The sequence below is a fragment of the Poecilia reticulata genome, chromosome 10 (assembly GCF_904066995.2).
Source record: "Poecilia reticulata chromosome 10, P_reticulata-male-v2, whole genome shotgun sequence".
NCBI classification, from domain to species: Eukaryota; Metazoa; Chordata; class Actinopteri; order Cyprinodontiformes; family Poeciliidae; genus Poecilia; species Poecilia reticulata.
The window spans coordinates 30,601,045-30,615,660 of NC_088839.1; the positions used below are offsets into that span (position 1 = coordinate 30,601,045).

The 14,616-nt window shown below is 37.9% G+C and overlaps 1 long non-coding RNA gene across 1 annotated transcript in view; it reads right to left on the bottom strand.

Annotated features, from left to right (window-relative positions):
- Positions 1 to 1,860: 1,860 nt before the first annotated feature.
- LOC145553019 (uncharacterized) overlaps positions 1,861 to 14,616 on the bottom strand; it is an 87,606-nt gene continuing 74,850 nt past the window's right edge. Inside the window, exons 2-3 of the long non-coding RNA XR_014089192.1 lie at positions 3,878 to 4,086; positions 1,861 to 2,125 (exon numbers count right to left, since the gene is read on the bottom strand). This is a non-coding gene — a long non-coding RNA (uncharacterized LOC145553019). The remainder of the gene's footprint in view (positions 2,126 to 3,877; positions 4,087 to 14,616) is intronic.

The following is a 14,616-nucleotide window of genomic DNA, read 5'->3' on the forward strand; positions in this document are numbered from 1 at the left end:
TCCAAATGGATGGGAGTTTTGGCTTTCAGCTCATTCAGTGTTCAGCTGTTCAACAACCTGCAGACTGTTTTTTTTCTGCAAATTTGGTTTTAAATGTATAAATCTCTTGCTAAAGTACAAAGTCTTTCCCAAGATAAGAAATAAAACAAGTCATTTGGATTAATTTATAAATCAAAGCATAGAGGTGGCCTTAAATACTGGACATATGGTCGTTGCAGCTCCCTCTCCACCAAAACATGGTTTAAAAAGCAACAGTAAACTCCTTGTTCCTTCAGTTGTTCTATTGTCATGCTGAGCTGGCCGTCATGACACTGTGGCCAAACGGACTCCTGTGGACACTGGCAATGCAAGCCAAGTCCTGTCATCGAGATATAGCTGAGTGATCCTGTCTTGATGGCTCCCAGGTCGGCAGTGACAGAAGCCAGCACCTCCGCTTAACATGCGCCTCGTCTGTCCTTTTGCTGTTCAGTGTGTGTGCAGCAAAAAAGCAGCAGTGGGAGAGTTTCATCAAGGTCAAAACAAGGGAAAGAGCTTTGGAGTCAAACTGTTCCTCCCCATCACTTTTTATATCTTCATATGACACATTGGAGTATTGAGTATCAAGTAAGTGATGCTAGTGCAGACATACACAAACATTAGAAATAATAGTTGTGTCACGTTGCCCAGCCATTTATTTAGGTGTGTGTACCTTCCCTGCTCTGCAGTACTTACTATTTTAATGCTTCTGAGCAGGTTGTTTAATTACATGTAGTCTTTCTTTAAAGATTAGTATTTAGAGGCACTGCTTAATGCAAATGGCATGAACCAGTTGGTAGATTCTCTTTATTGCCATCATTTTCAACTAAAACTAATCAATCAATCAAATTTTATTTGTACAGCACATTTCAGCAGCAAGGCATTTCAAAGTGCTTTACATCATTAAACACAGAAACACAGAGTCATGCTACATTGAATCAACAATAAAAAACATTACATTTTCTGCCGAGTTGAAGTTAAGCTTGAAGTTATGACATAACATAAGTTATGACATTCTGAGTTGAAGTTACCCATAAGTTTCCCTTATGGGTACCTCATCAAAAAAATTTATTTAAAAAAAGAGGGAGGACTCCAACCTGCACCCCTTTACAACAACAGGGGGACTAGTAAAAGCATGTGCCAAAAATCTCTAGTGGGGTTTAACAGTGCCTCTTTTTGCTGTAAATGCTAATTACACTACCCACAAAAACTTAAGTATGTTTGCCTTTCTGGTAAAAATTCAGAGTGAGTCTAAAATGCATTATAGCCTTTACCGGTGAACTTCCTGTGGCCTTCTCTAAATGGACAAATCCAACTCTTCAAGGTTTCAGGACTCATTGCTCAACTTGCTGGAGCTAAAGTGTTTGATCCATGAATCAGCCAAGTCCTCATCATCATACCGTTACATTTTGACATCACAAAACCAAGACGACACAACTGATCAACAGCCTTAATGACAAGATATCATTTACCCTCCACCAGTGTTTCTTGTTACAGAAATTGTTTGAACTGAGGAAATCACTGTTGCATGCTTCTACCTCGATGCCCCACTTTCATCATCAAAACAGTAACGTTTGATGTTACTCTTAAATTTCACACAAAAGTCAAATATCCTCAACTTTTCAGTGGTTATAGGTAGTAGTAATAACATCCTCTTTTAGTTTTGACATAGAAATGGTCTTAACCAAGTTCAAATTATTTAAATTAGCTTGACCCTAATTTACTGTCAACATAAAGCCAAAGCTGAAAAATAACTATGCAAAGAGACAAAACCTTAGAACAGTATTAATATTATTTGAAGTCTTTTATGTTTTTTTTATTCAAAAACATTTTATGTAACAGACCACAAAGTGTTGCATAACTGAAGAGTGGGGTGAAAACTGCTGAGAAAAAAAACAAAACAAAAAAATACAACTTCTTTTAGCCGTTCACTACAAGTGAAGGGTAAAAACCAGGTGGCCCGGTCAGATGAGACCAAAATGTTACTTTCTGGCCTTTCAAGCAAAATGCTGCCTGTCAGTCTCAGCATCATCCACCTGGTGAAATATGGCGGCGACATCATGCTGCTGGGATGTTCTTCTCCAAGCAGGGACAGTAAAGGTGGTTATAGCTGAAGGGAAGGTGGAGGAAACTAAATACAGAGTAATCCAGCTGGAAAAATATTTAGAGACTGCAAAAGATTTGATACTAGCGCCACATATTTAAAAAAAAAAAAAATTAAAAACTTGCATTTTATTCATATATGTTTCGTTTGTGTGGTCTACATTCTGAAACGATAAAAAACACTGAACTTATTTAAGGAGACAAAATAATACCAGGCATTAGTTTGTGAGTAGATAATCAACACAACCTTTTAAAATGAGTATAGATAGGGTTGTAAAAAAAGAAACCCTAAATATCCTAACATATCTAGGAAACATGTTGACCCAGCCTCCCTAATGAGGAAATTTGCCCAGAGATCTGAGTCCATGCTTGAAACATTTTGAAAAATTTAGGAGCTCTCAGTAAACTCAGACTGTTTGTGAATATAGCCCCAATAACAAGTAAAACTATAACCCAGCTGCTTCTTGTTGCCCGACATCAGTCTAAACCATTTCAAACAGCAAGTCTTTGAAAGAAAGCACCAAACAGGGTACGTTTACCCCTGCAGTTCTCCAAACTACTGAAACTGCAAAAGGGCTTGATGTTTGAAGAAAGCAGCAAAATGACCATCATGTTCCTCCCAGCTAACTTTGCAGATTATTCAAAGTGCCTGGCAGATAAATGGGTGCTGTTTTTCTCAGCGTTTCATCATTGCTGCTCATTTTTTTCAAAACTCTGACAGACATATCCAGCTCAGATTATGGTGGAAGATAAGCCTGATTTATGGTAGCTGTCTGTATGTCAGTCTGCTGCCTGTTAGTTGGTTTTTAAGGCAAAGTTTTCTCCTTTTTCTTCAGAGAAGTAAAAAGAAAAAGATCTTTTGAGGTAGTTCAAACTTTGTCTTTATTCAGTACTAGCTGTTAGATGCTGCCGACTTTTAAATTGTTTAAAACCTTCTAAGAGCCAGAAAATGTTCAGAGAAAATGACATTTTTACTGTTTAGGAAAAGCTTAAAATTTCCATATTTCCCTGTCTTTACATTTATTACAAAATTAATACCCGTTTGCTGCTTCTACATTGTTTCCTGTTTTTATTTGTAATTTGTATGATGTTTTTTTTACATACCAAATTCCTGAGCTGGAAACTTTGTATTGTGTTTCTGATATGCCTGTAACGCTGAAGCCCAAGCGGCAGCCGCAAACAGAGACAATGGAACATTTCTTGGCCCATTCTGGGTTAAGTTTTGCTTTAAAGAATGATCTCATGAGACACTGGAAAATACTCTTGTTCTGTTTAAACTGTGTAAAAAGGAGTTGGCCCATTACCAAAGCTTTTCAAGCCTAACATAACATTTCAGTGCGAAACATGTTGCAGCAGCACAGATGTCCAACGCTAATGTCAGTCCGGCCTAAAGAAGCATAAAAATGGATCAGTTACTAAAAGAATTGAAATTACAGTCAAAGACTCAACGTTGCCAGATTATCAATTAAAAATATCAGCTTTATTTTTTCACTCATTCATATGTGGCTCACATGTTTCTCATGAATTACATGTTCAACTGTAAAGTCGAGTTAAAACACCAACGGCTTATTGCAACATGCCTCTGAAGTCGCTGCTGACAGCTCTTCTAGAGTCTGTAAAGCTGCTTTGAAAGTAAGTGAGCTGCTGCTTCCTGTGTTTCTCTGCACCGGCTTTGTGCAGTGAGCGGCAAAGACAGACAACTTGGCAGGTTAAAGGGGATAAGTGTGCACATGTTAAAAAAAAAAAAAAAGTATCTTACCATGCATCGTTGGATATCCTTCAGACAGCTCTGAGCAGAGAAGCGGTTGCACTCAGGACATATTGTTTTTATTTTGCATTTTCTTTTTTTCTGTTCAGGCTCTTAAATGTAGTCCAGGTCCCATCATACAGGAGAACGTCCTGTTCTACACTGAAGGATAAGTCACTCATCTGACAGTCGTACATTCCAGCTGGTGTTCGTTTTTCTTACTGGTAGAGCAAAAAGAAAAAAAAAATCTAAAACTGAGCCCAATTGCACAGAAAGTATGTTCCAGAGTAAATCAGGTGTGGCTCATTTCTGTTCCTTCCTCCTGTGACAGTGAGAACAGCTGTCAGAATAACCTAAAACCTTACGTTCCTACTCTGACTCCAAGTGTGCAGAGAATGTCCAAGGACTAAGTTTGCAACAATCTGAAGTAAAATCCACAAACACAGAAGTTCATCATCTGTAAAGCACCAAAGGATATGTTGGTACAAAATACAAGATGCAGGGAGCCAAGTTCATTATGTAGCACAATTTATACACATGGCATCCCAAGGGGCTTGACAAAGAAAAAACACAAAGCATAAAAAATAAAATAAAATTCATAAAAGGAAAAGATGTACTTTCATCTATTCAAGGCATTAAACCAAGAATTTTTCTACTGGTTACATAAAATGATATAAATTTTAATGTTGGGGAGAGGAACCAGTGGTTCAATTATTATGAGGCATGTGTAACAATTTATGTTCCCCCTGTATCCTGATCAAACAAAAAGGTGCCACTGACCAAATAAGACCAAAGAATGATGACTGATTGCAGAGTCAGATATATTTTACCAGTGCACTATCAAAATTTCATAAGATTTTTAAAATTTGGCACACATTCAAAAATTGAAGCCATAAATAAGTTAAAATATTGATTTCACCTCTAAACAGCAATGCAGTTTTATTTTAGATGATGTGAAGTCAGTAAATTTAAGTACATTCCAGGCTAAACTTCTAAAGTTTTGATTAATGCTGCATCAAAAAGGAAAAAACAAAACTGTGATACAATTGGCAAATATGTAATGATGGAATCAGTTGTAAATCCAATTTTTTTCCTTCCTCCTGCCTTTCTGATGTTTGCTTCTAGCAGTAAGTGGCCTGCAGCAGCTTGGACACTTATCTGTGAGAGGTGTGAACATTTACTGAGGTGGCACCCCATCCAACAGCACAGAGCTTGTGTTAATGGCATTTAACACAATGCCATTAACACAACGCAATATTTAACACAATGCAATATTTACTGCATTGTGTGTGCAATAAATATTGCACACACAATATTTACTGCTATTTGCATACATCAGATAGTTTACTTGTAAAACATTGATAAAAAATTTACAGTACTCCTATGTTTAAAGATGAATAAATTATATATATATATATATAAGTACATGGTTTGGACTTTATATTTACACCCTGAATGTCTCCAAGTCTATCAAATAATGGTTCTAAACTTATGACTTTCATTTCACTAAAAGTGCACCAAAGGACATGGCCTCAAGGAATGCATCTGCAGCAAAAATTGAAAGAATTTTTCCACAAAAAGAAAAACATCATCTTACTTTTCAGGATGTTTCTTGCCGTTCAGATCAAGGCAAAATTGACCAGCTGGAATCTGAGGAATCTCTAACCAAAAGAATCAAGTTTTCAGAAAAACTTTAAAGCTCAAAGGAAGGCTTTAAATAAAAACAACCAGTGAAACATGCAGCAACACCCCGACTCTCCAAAATGTGGCCACTCTAGTGGAAATCATAAAAGGTCCCCTCTATGGATTTCTCTGTCTGTTAGAGCGGATGCCAGCTCCTCACAGAGCCGGTGTTGGGTCGGCCCGTGGGCCGCCGGCTGTCATTACGAGAATTTACTCCTCACTGCCCCTCACTAGTGAGCACTGAAGCAGCTGTGATGACCATCTCCTGGGTTCCCAAACATCGGGAGATGCATCCCGCAACAGGAAAGCCGTTCTGGAGAGCGGCTGCGTCGCTGCCAAGAGGAAGGATCTTACTGCTCTCTCCAGCTTGACAGTTCTGAGCAGAAGAGATGGCTGTTAGGAACGGCAGCCTGAGTACACATTAAGGAAGTATTCTGGTGGTTTTCAGGCCAACAGGGACTCCATTATGTAAAGCCAAACTTCAGACAATCTGAACAGGGAGATTTACTGAAATTAAGGGTTCAAGAACTCTAATCATATCTGCTGTAGTGTACTGTTGGTCTGTTGGAGAACTATGTGCACTTTATTATAGGTTTATGTACTGGATGAATGATGAGTTTTACCATATATATTATTTTTCATGTTAATCCAGATATTTTGTCGTACCAACCTTCAGTCTGTTGGTTCTAGTTTATTCTGCATCCCTGGACACAAACATGATTTCAGCTTTTATGCTCCTCTAACCTGAAGCAAATTTGCAGAAAACTGCAAAGATGCTGAAACACTGAGTTAATTTAGATCATGTCTAAAGCCCCACCTGATTATTTATTCATTTATTGTTGTTTATTTCAAACAGACAAAAAAAAACAAGAAAAATAGAAAATTAAAAACAAATGATCATGCCTAATTGACATGCAATTTTACATTATCTGATCAAAAAAAGAGCAGGTAGAAGATACAAGATCTTAAATCTCATATTCTCTTAAATGTACAATTATTTATACATATCAGTAGCATTTTTGGTTGGGTTTAGAGTTGCTTTGAGTCAATAACTGGAACATTACATAAATTAGAACATTAGGATTGTTCTTGTTTTGATGATGGCTTTTGACAAAAATGTACCGTCTCCCGTTTCATGATTCGTTATCGTTTTATGTTTTCATCATAAGCAGCACTTGGCAACAACCTTGTTGCTGAAATGTTTTTTCTAGAGGTGTGCCGATCGATCGGTCCCCGATCATAATCGGCCGATTTTCGTGAAAAAGTGCATGATCGGTGATCGGCGATAATTGGCTCTTGTTGCCGATACCGATCACCTGCATCTCATTTCGCAGCCTGCCTGTGCAGCTGGTCTCCTCTTTCCTTCACTCTACGCAAACGCGCAGCAACAAATCCTAAGCGATGTGGAACTATAACGCACTGAGTGAATGGGGAAGTTTGAGTGTTGCGGCGGAAAATTGAAGCAGGTCAAAATGCATCAACACAGCGAAGCTAATACACATAAAAACAATGCCATGCCATACTTGACGGAGTTTGGCTACATCGAGGATCAGATAGCAGGTAAAGCAGCGCACAGCTACAAACACTCACCTGGATTAGCATGACGGTCAGAAAGCTAAACAAATAACCCGCAAAATTATTTAAGTCTTCGAGCTGCGATGTCAGACGCTGGTTCTGCTCTCGTTGTTGAACCGCTGCTATGCACTACATATTTCAGACGGAGCGCCGCTTCTGCTTCAACTGGTAGTGACTCTCACACCGAACCTCTGTTTAAAGCTGCAGCATCTAACTTAAAAAGATACATTTTACATAAGTATTAAAACTTCCGCTGTCCTAACATGAGACAGATAATCTCTGAAAAAATAATTGATCTCCTCCCTGCTCTGCATAATTACTCCGCTCAGTCAGAAACAGCCACTCAGAACTAGCAGCAATCAGCTAGCCGCCATGCTATCAGGAAGTTTTCATACAGTAAGTCTGGATTGTTTATTGTAATGGATCCTGTATTTGCCTTTGAATGTTAAGTTTTATACTTGAATTGTTTTGGCAATGTTGAGAGGTTTTATTTTGGCTCTTTGCATTATTTAGCCTCTTCAGAGCCTTCCTATGTTATCAGTCTGTTAAAGATAGTATTATTGATAGCACTACAATTTGCAGAATGCCTGATTCGTTTAGTTTTCTTCTTGGAAAAAGTTATTAAAAACAAGTTTTTGTCTAAATTAAGGTGAATTCATGGTTCCTTTTTCCACATAATGTAACCAGTAGTGTTTATGATAAAAAAAATAATTATGTGATCGGTATCGGTAATCAGCCCTCATGGGTGATCGGTATCGGCAGGAAAAAACCTGATTGGCACGTCTCTAGTTTTTTTCAATCTCAACTTAAGTGATCTCTGGTTCAGCATTAAACTTTGTAAATGCAATGTTTTAACAAACAAGAAAAAGGTTGAAGGGAAAACTAACCATTTTTATTGTTGTTCTGGAGTCTGTTATTTTTTATTTTTTTGCTATGTGAAAGGATGAAAAAAATATATTCCTCACTTCATTTCGAAATCAACTTAAAGTCAGCAACGAAGTGAATTATGTATTTTTCACTGAAGTACAATGCATACCTTTCTAACCTATTGAGAGAAAGCCAGACCCTATTCATATCTTCTCATAAAACTAGTCATTGAAGGACACAAACAGTGTGACTTTATTATGCGATGGCACGAATTTATGTAAACATTTTCCTATTCTGGGCTGAAAGCCAATAACAATATATCACTGTTACTTGGCAAAGACCATGCTGGGATAGAAAAGCTATTTTTCAGGTATCTAATGAAGAAAAGATTGCCTATTTTCTCACTGACATCCAATTTTCTAAAGAAATTACAATGCATCTTTAGGCAAATACAGATTATTAAATCATAAAAGTCAACACTATAAATAACCTGAAAAGAAAACATAGATGCTTGTGGGGATGAAGTTATTTTTTTTTAGGTAAAATGTTTGTTTTGGGTTTTTGTTTTTGGCATTTCAAAAAGTAAAATGTTAAAGGGAACTTTTAACTTATTTAAATAGATGTTCCTCACAGTATACCAATTCAGAAAAGACTACAGGTTGGCCAGTTAAATTTAACTAAAATGGGAAAAATGGAAACAGCCAAAGAATATTGTAACAGCATGATTGTTTGGAATCTCAATGCCAAAAATTGCACATTTATGACTTCTTACAGGTTAAAACATTTTCCACAATTATCAGCAAGCACAGCAAACAATTATTTTTTTCCCACAATTTTAAGTTTTAAGCTTTGCTAGTCAAATATTTTTTTCAAGCTAAGTGGACCAGACTTTTCAATTATCAAGTTACTTTAAATTCAGTTTGTTACTCAGACAACAAGCTTGGGATTGACTTCCTTGCTGCATCTTCCTTCAGTTGCCATCAAACCCGCAATGATAAAACAACTGAGCTTCTGTTTCAATAATAATGCACCAAATATTAAATCCGTGGACAGCTTTTATGAAGCAGCCAGGGAAAGACTGGAAAAGCCAAACTTCAAGATTTGCAGTTATCAGTTGAAGCCAAGTTGCTGTAAAGAGCATTTCACCCACTAAAACATTTCAGTTAAAAGGCTGGAATGTAAAACTATCCCACAAGGAGCTGCAGAGATTCTGCATCACCTGCTGTTGCTGCCAAGAGAAGCTGCTGGGAGGTTGGATTTCTGATGAGGGCAGTCCTACCTCATCTGCACCTGCAGGGCAATTTGTGCAATTACTATCATTCCAGTCACAATTAGTGGGAAGAAAAAATATATCTTTGCTCTGAAGCCAGAAAGGGAGAACTTACTCAGGAGTTGTATCCGACTAGGATTCTGTTATTACTAGATCACCAATATTTTCAATGCATCAGTTTTGCATAGAGTGGCTTTAAGAAATATTCGATTTTTTTTGTGTGTGTTGGCAGACCAACACAAATTAAAGCATTATTCTGCAGAGGACTAAAAATAATACATGGTTTCCAGGTTTTTTGTAAACCAAACTCAGCAAAGTGGGGCAGACATTCGTCTTCAATCCTTCTTCAGGGTCTCACATGCTTCCTCTAAAGCAGGGGTGTCCAAAGTCTGCCCTCGAGGCCCGGCATCCTGCATCTTTTAGTTCTTTCCCTGGTTTAACGCACCTGGATCAAATGACGGTTCGTTAGAAGGCCTAAGAAGAACATTGACCTGCTGAAAAGGTTGTTACCACCACCAGGGAGAGAACTAAAACAAGCAGGATGCCGGGCCTCCAGGACCGACTTTGGACACCCCTGCTCTAAAGCATCATAATCAGACCTCGTTGACAGTAGTGTAACAAAAATTACATCATCTTGTTTGCAGAGAGGCTCTCCTCCCTTTCTGGACACCAGGCCTGGGTTGAACCGTTTCACACAGAGCTCTTGTGATTGGTCAGAAGCTGAGATATGCTCGGACAGCAATGTTGATATTTATCTTCAACTAGTCCGCTTTCACTCTCTGGTTTTAGTATCAGCGTTCAAGGAGTGTTTCCATGTACAATTCACAAAATACCTACAAAGATCGTCAAATTAATAAACTGGAAATTGCAGTCGTAGGTCACAGTAGAAGCCATCTGCAGACAGGTGGTCCTCTCTGGACCGTTTTGTTGCCTCTGTGCTAAGGGTGTGATGCATGCTGAAGTGGGGGAGAAGTTCTCACATGGTCTTTGCCAGGTTTGAAAGGTGTGCACAAATTTGAACAAATGGCAACAGACCATGTGACTGCACAGACTGATATGGATGAGCCTTTAGTCAAAACTTTGTTGATCCACCTTTACCTGCAGTTAGAGCTCCAAGTCTTGTGGGATTTTTATCAGTTTTACATCTGGAGACTAAACTTCTTCTCGCTATTCTTCATTGTAAAATTGTTCAAACCCAGTCGGATTAGATGCAGAGCATCAGTGAACAACAATTTTAAATTCTTGCCACAAATTCTGAATTTAATTTAGGTCTGTACTTTGATGGGACCATTCTAACATGAAAATGCTTTTGGGTAAAGCCTTCCATGGTACCTCTGGTTGTATGTTTCAGGTCATCATCCTGCTGGAAGGTGAACCACTCGATGGTCATCTTTTTCTTTCCAAGATTACCCTGGAACTAGGTCTGATCCTCTTCCATGGATTCTGCCAGACTTTAAACAGGCTTTTCTGTGGCTTGCTTTATTCTTGTTGCTCTTTCATAAAGGCCAGGTTTGTGGAGTGGACGACAAATATTTGTGTCATATTAAAAATCTTTTGTCACCCAAGCTTTGACAAATCAATTTCCAAATCACGAGCTAAAGTGGGACCATTTATAATTTTGACTTTTCTTGCCAGGTTGCTCTACGTAGATGGACATTTCTTGATAGGTGTGGTTGATCCATAATCCTCCAGTTCACACGACTGATTGGATATTTGAGATGCTTATGGCTGTTTAAACTGCCCTTAAGCTCAATGCCTTTTGTAAAAGGTCATTTCTAGCTGGTCTGCTGTGCTTATTGGTCTTCATGATGCTGTTTTTTTAAACACCTAATATTTCAAGTTTTCCGTAAAGTGACTGCTGCTTTAATTAAACAAAAATGATGGATGCAATAATAATAAGCAGACACTACAAAGCAGTCATTAATTCGGCTCAGCTTGTGCATGCAGTGCCTGCCTGTACGGTAAAAACCCTCTGGGATGCTGCCTGCAGCTGCTTTTGATGCCGTTTGTCAAAGAAATTTAAACCAAATCTGTCTTACACGCCGTTATGGCACTGACCTTTTAATACATGTCCCCTTGGTTCAGAAACGATAAATAACTGTCCATCACTCTGTCACTTCCTGCTGAAATACATTTCTGTGTAGGTGTGACGGCAAACTCACTCATCCTTCCTGCTCCAGCCTCTCCAGATGGGTGTAGTTAGACTCCAGTTGGTCCCTACAGTTGATATTAAATGGCCCCTGGGTAAATTAAAATATGTTTTTATAGATTCTCTGATGATATTTTTCACAGCTAATCAACTGCTGGTCTGCAGACCAAATATCTCAGAATTTATATTTGTTTTAAGTATTCACAGACCTCATTAAAATTCTACCTGCCACATTTGTTGTGTTTATTTTGTGGCATCTGGTCCTCTGTCCAACAGGTATGGGTTTTAGACATTGTTTTCAAGGCAACAGGCAGTTTTAATTCTCCAAAGCTAACCTGAATACCTCTGGCCCCGGCACTGTAGGCATAAACAAAGTCTATTATACCATAAAGTGGTGAAACTGAGTGTGTTTGGCATTCAAATCTTTGGAGAGATTTGATTTACATTTTCAGGCACAGAGCTGTCAAGATATTTCACTTCGTAAAATGGTTTAAACTTTTATCTTTCTCCCATATCCCCTAATCAGAGTAGCAGTCCCTAAACTATAAAGGGAGCAAGACAACTTTATATAGTGCTCAATATACATTTTTATTTCCTCTTTGACTGCACAACAACAAACCACATATGGCACAAGTATAAACAGTTATTCCCTCCAGGAGAAAGCTACGCGCAGGTGAGTTGGAGGCAATTCAGAGGCGGTGGAGCAAGCAAGCTTATATTTCCCCAAATAATATGGATCCAACAAAAACTGGCTGCATTTCTCAGCCGCCTGTGCATGCCTGCGACCGACCAACAGGCCGCTCACCTGGGAATTTTCTCTTTTTATGGAGAATATATTGAGCACAGAAATGCCTTTCAGAAGGCTTTGTCCTTTAAATATTTTTAGACTAAAGGAAAATATCTGCTTTAAAGTCTGCATTTCTGAATCACTGAAGTATTTCAGCAGCTATACTGCATAAAGTATAAAAATGGCGTATTTAATGCACTATTAAATAGGCCAATCAAGCACAATGACACCATGGTCATTAAAGCAGTTATTGGTGCTTTTAGCTGTGTGGGCAGATGCAAAGTCCTGCAGGAAAGTGTAATCAGCAACTTCCGAGTTGACCTAAAGCAACTTGGATTGAGTGTGTGTTTCTTCAAATTTACTTTCCTCTGAAATGAGAATTTTTGACCACCAAGCAGTTCAGCCATTTTTCTCCTTTGCTCAGGTAAGCTGCTTCTGATTATGTCTTTCAGGAGGGGATTAAAAGAAATAGCATAATGGCTGCTGGAGATACTCTAGAAGTGCTGCATCCAGCCTCAAGTCACTCTTTGTAAAACTCCCTCAAATTCTTGAATTAATTTTTCTTCATAGTCCTGTCAAGCCTGCAATTATGCTTACACACATTTTTTTCTTCCACTAAGCTTTCCATGAACGCGTTTGTATACATTCAGCTTCTTTGGCAATAACCTTTGTTTGAAAATACCATTCTGCATACAGTGAATCTATAACATGCGCATATTACTGACTCATTCTGTTCACAGTCTTATCTATGGAATAAATTAGGGCCATTAATTCAATGCGTTCATTTTGATTAATCGTTTTTTGTTTTTTTTTATCCATACAAAGGTCCTGAACCAGAATCTTTGTTGTCTGACGCACAAGCTACGTCCACAAAGAAAGAGAAGGAAAGAGATTGATTACAAAGCCTCTGCTTGGCCTACAGGGAGTTAATTGTTACTTCAAATATACTTTGATGGGATGCTGAAGAAAACTTTTGTGTTCAAGTTGCTGGCCGATCAGCAAAGCTATTCAAGTCTAAAATAGCATTTCAATGCATGTTGGGGATGTTGCAGCAGCACAGACATTTCCGATGCTAATGTCAACATCTACAGTTCACATTTCTTTAGTATGACCTTCCATGGTAGAATAGCACTTTGCACTAATCAGATGGTTGAATAACCTAAATAACACAGAAACAATATAGATTGCCAAGCTCAGACTATTAATTCAATAATTTAGCAGTAAAGAGTTGTTGAATTACCTATTTTTTTATTTTGTCTAAATATGGTTTTCAATTAAAATTGGACTAATTTTGATCAATACAGACCCTGCAATCAATTTGATAAGTTTTCCTGGAGTCCCATCATTGAAATAAATTAATTCAAAAGTCATTGTGGGAAATTATTTAATCTCAAAATTATATATTTGCCAAAACTGTTTGTCTGCATTTATGTCCAGATCCTGAATGCCTCAGAACGTCTTACGCTGCTTACAGAGAGAATCTTCAAATAGGGGTCAACTTTAATTCCTGCCTCTCTTTAACCTGAAGACAAAGACTGGCTCTCTACCACCTGGTTAGTCCTTCAAATTTTATTTGCCAACAAAAATTGTGTGCCTCCCTTTGTAATTTTGAGTCAGTAATGGAAGTTTTTCAGTCTTAACTGAGAGGAGTTTGGTCTTTTATAGGAGTCAGGGAAACGCTATTGGAGCAGAAATTTCCAGTGTCAATGAATGAACCACAACTCAAACATGACATCGCAACAGAAAAGCAGAAGCTCATTAAATGGGAAACTTAAGACACTCCGGAGCAAAATAGAAAATATAAGTTGAGATCCTGAAAAAGGCAAACTGCTAAATGGAAAAAATACAGAGCTTATATATATATATATATATATATATATATATATATATATATATATAATTGCTGCAAGTTCAGAGGAAATGCTCCATGGAAAAAACAAAAGCCCCATACCATGGCTGTAATGGTTCCAAACAGAGAACAATCTAATAATCATCTTGGAAAACGGTATAAGCAGCTTTTTTTTTGCAAAAGTTATTTTTGCAAAGTCAAAACACGATGGTGTCCAGGTGAGTAAAGCAATGCTGTAAAATAAAGATGCTGATTAATATTCCTTAAGGACTGTGGTAGAGGTGCCCTCTTCCCCATATGACACTTAATTACAGCATGTGGTTTATTATTATGCACATTAAGGTCAAGCAATTATATTATTCATCTTTATAATGAAACAAACATTAGAATTAGGCATCCTGTGATGCGTTTTCAAATCCCATACAAACTTCATTACACTTCCTGTTTGAACCCGTTTTCACAGTTGGTTCAATAAGATTATCAATAATTGAGGTGTTTGCATTTCAAACACTGTGGCATACTACAACCACAAGCTGCAGTGTGCTTCACTGTGATGCTATGTGGCAAACCA